Genomic DNA, 6,009 nt, shown 5'->3' on the forward strand with positions numbered 1-6,009 from the left:
TCCCCCTTAAATGTTTTCAGCCAGTACACGCTGGTTGCAAACTCATTTCGTCAAAATAAAAAATCAGATTTGCTCAATGGTCTCCTGCCACTGGATTCACATCTATAATGTTGCTTGAAATTATTTGTGCTGATTCACGGGATAAATAGAAAAATTATAAAAACGGTTTTAAGATGTGCTCAGAGTTCTAGTCTTCTCGAATATTTAAAAGAATTTGTATATGATTACCTTTAGTAATTAGTAATAATATGCGTATATATCGTATGTTTACGTACTTCATTTATATAAAGAGGATATAAGTCATATCACACTGCTCGTTACACAAGATAACTCATGATGATCAATAAAAATGGCGCATATGGCCATGATGGATACGCGCTTTGATCAGACATGCATCACAAAATGTATATATAAGATCGAGCTATATTGACGCTAAATGTACGTATGCAAAGTCCCCATTCAAATAAAAGATAGTTAGTTACGCATGTCATCATTATACCCAATATTTATTGCACCAATTAATGGCTCTCCAGTATGTTTTTCAACAATTGTTTCTTCTAGCATCATCTGCCTTCCATATATTAATTCCCTGCCTCTCCGCTCTATCGAAATCTCTCACAGCCAATCCCTAGCATTTCCTCTCTATAAGATTGTAACTTTGTCATAGCTTATGTCCATTTTCATCCTTTCCAAATAGAAAAAGAAAAATAAAACATAGTTGACTGAGGTTGTCAACCCTAGCTTAATAACAACCATAGATATCGTGAGGGCATAGTCATAATGGGAGATTTCCTTGCAGATCTGTTCTGTGAATCGGAGTTTGGTTCCACTCCCGAAGATATGTTGAAAATACTGGAAATCCTAGAAGAAGGATCACTGAAAGGCCATGCCTTCTGCGAAACCGACAAATCTACCCACGTGATTTGTCAAAAGGATGGTTGTGAAACCATCACAGGGAATGAAGAGGTACCTAAGGTTGGAAAAAAGAGAAAAAGATCAGCTTCGTTAGATTCACCTTCACCGGGAGCTCAACTTTCGCCCACCAAGATATCACATATCACAGTGGAGCGCAACAGAAGGAAGCAAATGAATGAGCACCTCACGATACTACGCTCCTTGATGCCATGCTTTTATGTCAAAAGGGTAAGGAAAACAATTTAGTTCAAAGAATAAGCTTATAGGAGAGTTCTTTTAGCTCGTATTTAATACTTTAGACATCTTCACTGAATTTTCCGTGCTATAGTCAAATTTATTTTGTGTTATCACTTATGAGCTCATAATATAATGGAAAAGAAAGCACAAACCAAGAATATATAGTAAATGCCATATTGCTATTATTCTTTTCCTTTCCCAGATGTTTGCTTTTGTATGACATATTTTATTTCGGATTTTCAGAAGTATTATCACCAATATCTTGAATAGTGTCATAGAATTCCACTTGTTTGACCTTATTGTATGTATAAATGAAGGTTTTTGTCCTTAGTTTTCAAAATCTTGAAGAGCAGGCATATGGAACAATTAGTTATTAAAATTTTACTTATCTCAATAGCACTTCATTGAACTTTGTCTATTAAACTATGTCTAACTCATACGATTGTACTAGGGAGATCAAGCATCCATAATTGGTGGAGTTGTGGATTACATCAAGGAGCTACAACAACTGCTTCAATCACTTGAGGCCAAGAAGCAGAGGAAAGTATATAGCGATGTACTTAGCCCAAGACCTACAATAAGTCCTCATTTACCATTGACCCCGAAATCACATCCCCTAAGTCCAAGATTAGGGTTTCCTATAAGCCCTAGAACACCTCAACCAAGAAGCCCCTATAAACCACGATTACCACAAATTTATGTTCCCAACACAATGACGGTACCAACAAATGAATCATCTTTCTCTCCAGAGAACACTATCCATAGTGCATGTATCGAGTTCGGAGCTTTGACTTCCAGAGCACCAGCCATACCGGAGGTGAAGGTTGAGTTCTCTGGCCCCAATGTTCTTCTGAAAACAGTCTCGCAGCGTATACCTGGACAACCGGTTAAGATAATTGCAGCTCTCGAGAGACTCTCACTTGAGGTACTGCATGCCAATATCAGCACTGTCGATGACACCATGCTCAACTCCTTCACTATCAAGGTATAATAAAATAAACCTTCAACAATTGTCTAGACTTCTGTATATCTTAGTTCTTAGTGAATTAATGTTAGAAAATGGCAAAAAAAAGAGCATTTTTGAAGTTTGACTTCAACTAAATAAAAAAAATAACTGCATGAAACCATAAGCTGTTTTTGAAAGTTTCTTTATATTAAAGTCTAGCTAACTCCAACATTTATTATTCATGACAAACCTTAATGAGAATTATGTTGCTTAATTGAACGTCGTTTAAATCTTTGTTTGTTCATCTCGATCTTGCTAGGACTAGGGAATGCAGAAGCATTCCTGGTTCATCAAGATTTGCACCACTAAAAGAGACAACATGCTTAAATTTGAAACACCTCTATAGAAGCAATAAATTGACTTACGCCAGATAGCAAATTAATGTATGGTGTACGCTTCCACTTGGTAGTACCATCTTATGTCCAAATATCTTCAATTCCAATTTCATGTATAATATAAACCGTACATAGTTCAATTTGTAGTACAATCTCTGTGTCTCTGACTACAACTGAAATTTTAATTATATATACAGCATAAGCTAGCTAGGTGTGCCCCTCGATCATAAATTATAAAGCAGCGCAGTTAAAATTCTGGGATCCGTGTATGAAAATACTACATGAGTAATAAAATGTTGCTAAGTTTTCAAGTCAAACAAAAACTATGTTGCTAAATTTTCAAGTCTTTAATGCAGAACCAAAGCCCACAAATATGTGATTGCTTGCTGCATGTGATAGCACAAGTCCCTAGCTATTTCGTTCTGTAGTATCGAACTATTCTAAAAGAGAAATTTAAAAAAAAAAAAAAAAAAAAACATGATGTCTAATTTTATTGGGCTTCACTTATCGACCCATTCCATGCCCAGGAATTGAAGTATCTAATTTTATCTGTAGAATAACATATGCTTTTTTCCATAAAATTAATTTGTAATGCATATATATTATCAATTTACTTCACATATGTGCAAGAGTTAACCGAGCAATCCTAGAAAATAATATCACAACTATACAACTAAATAAATTATATATATGTTTGGAATACTATATGTTGATGTATTTAACTTGGAACAGATCGGAATTGAGTGCGAGCTAAGTGCAGAAGAACTTGTGCAAGAAATTCAACAAACCTTCTCCTTATGCAACCTGTAGCAGTGTTTCCTCAAACACTGACACTGGAGTTTCAGCGTTCACTTGGTTGGTTGTCACCTCTGTGTCATGTTTTGGCTAAAAGAAGGTATCTGTTAGCTTCAACTAATATTACACTTTGACTTGGGTAGTCAATTGTGTACGTAGTTCAATTTGACTTAGACTAGATGTGGTTATATATATGTTATTGTATTTTATCTAGAGTACTGCAATGCATGTTTCTCAAATTTCTTTATTTAAGTAGTATCTTGGCATCTGGTACAAATTAAGACGCGACATTAGCATATAGAGCTAGCTAGTGCTTTGTATGGGCATCTTATTACTATCATGTTCGTCTTTTGGTAGGTCATCTCTAGCTAGGGAACTCATTAGTATATTAGTTTAGAATTTAGTCTTGTAAGCATATGTATAGTGTTGCACTTGCATTGAAAGACTAGCTGCAATCTTATGTTCCTCTGAAATTTTGGATGAGAATAATATATATGCAATCAAGATACAATTTTGTTTTTCTCTCAAAAAAAAAAAAATTTCTCTCAAGATACAATTTTGTATGTTTGTTTAATTAATTCAATGTTCAACTTTGAAAAATTGTTGTCTTACATAATAACAGTGGTGCTTTTTTGGCAATGCACAAGGATATATATATATATATATATATATACTACATAGTTGATTTACTAGCTAGCGTATGTCACCTGATCTCATGCATGTTGACTGATAATGTACAAAAGGTCAACACCTCATGTTGACTGATTAATAACTAGTCGTACCTTATACGCTATGTATATATAATGATAAGTTATATCAATAATATTTAATTTATTAAACAATCGTGATAACTATCCAATAATTAATGGAACCGTACGTCCTATATATCCACATGTATTGCATGGGTCATTATATATATGGCGATTAGATGTTAGTTTTATGTTGCGTGCGCGTCCCTATGGGGGTGTGTGTCAGTGTGTCATCACAAAAAAAACACTTCAATTTTCTCAGATATATTTAAGACCCAAAATTCTCAAACTGAGTATGCTAGTGCTAACTATATTACTAGTGGAGAACATGGAATTAGTGTCAGCTGTTTTTTGAGTATTAGTGTCGGATTACTGGCGACACTAATCGGGCTGATACTAATTCCTTTAAACGACCGACACTAAAGGTTAACAATTAGTGTCGGCTCATTATTAATAAACCGACACTAATTAGTATTAGTGTCGGACTATTAGTAATTGTCCGATACTAATACTAATTAGTGTCGGTTTATTAATAATGAGCCGACACTAAATCATTATATGGCAGAAGCGATACTTAATATTTATTAGTGTCGGACAGCATAAATATCCGACACTATTTGTTTTTGTTTTTTTTTTTAAAAAAATTATGATTTGACCAGCTACCATATGTTTTTGCTAGCTTATATAAATATATGAAATAACACATCCTACATTAAACATCCCAAAAAACACATCCTAAATTAAACATCCCAAATAACACATCCTAAATTAAACATCCCAAATAACACATCCTAAAATTAAGCATGTTTAAATTACAAGGTTCACCAAATAGTACAAAATAACACTTCCTAAATTGATTTACTTTGAACTCCTAATACTTCCTTCCAAAAAAATTTACCCCACAATGTTCGCATGTATTCGATGTTTGTTCCGGTGTAGTCTTTGGGAAAGTGCTGCATTTTTGAAATGATAAAAGATCAAAATTTCATATTTTTGGAGCAAGATAAATTAATTATGCATACTTTGCAAAAAAAAAATATGCATACCGTGAGGTTCGGAAAAATATCAAGGAATCGAGTTATTATGTCATACACGAATAGCATGACATAATATCCACATTCCCAACCTCCAACTTGTTGTGGGCACTGCATTAAAAAAAAATTCAAATTAGAACACTATCCAAAATGTCAAAAGATACAAACATATATGAAGTCGAAAGATATGAATTATTCACGTCATCTCTTTCCAATGAACAAATTTGAATTAATTACAGTTTAGTCCTCAAAAATGCAAAAACAGAGCTGCTTTAGCAACTTTATTTTGAATCACAAAAATAGAGTTGCTTTACCTTAACATTTGAACACTTCCACCTAGTTTTTTCAGGTCCTCCGGTACATGAATCCGTTAGGAATGGGCTGTTAGAAAAGAATTCAATTGTGTGAGCGCATAAATTCGATACTTTATGTGTTGCACGAGAATTTGAAGGGAAATTTGATAAAATGCCCTTCTTTCCAAAATGATCAAACAAAATATCCATTCTCTAAAATTATTAACAAATGACTCTGTGGCCCCAGTTCTCCCCTCATTTTCCCTCCCTTCCACTTCTTCTAAGTTATTCCCTTCCTTTCTGTTCTTTTTTCTCCCTCCCACAATATGAAAAACGAAAATAATTTTTAATAAAACACAACAGAAAAGAAACATGTAACATGAATTAATAAGACTTGAAATTAAAATTGAATTAGGTCATTTTCATACGGGCATCAGCAAATATAATATATGAATTAAGTAACCTGATGAAAGATAGAAGATATTGAAAATGACGACAAAAAATTAATTATTTGAATTATATAAATTATGACCTTGATGAGGATCCAATGGTAAGTAAAATAGAAACCCTTGTATAAATAAAACCCTTGTATACAACCCTTGCGTCTTTTACTCTTTTATATACAACCCTTGTATAAATAAAACT

General features: G+C 33.6%; 1 pseudogene; it reads left to right on the plus strand.

The window, feature by feature from the left end:
- Positions 1 to 607: 607 nt before the first annotated feature.
- LOC144571979 (transcription factor MUTE pseudogene) lies at positions 608 to 3,303 on the plus strand (annotated as a pseudogene).
- Positions 3,304 to 6,009: the final 2,706 nt, after the last annotated feature.

The sequence above is a fragment of the Carex rostrata genome, chromosome 19, assembly GCF_964058835.1.
Source record: "Carex rostrata chromosome 19, lpCarRost1.2, whole genome shotgun sequence".
Classification (NCBI taxonomy): Eukaryota; Viridiplantae; Streptophyta; class Magnoliopsida; order Poales; family Cyperaceae; genus Carex; species Carex rostrata.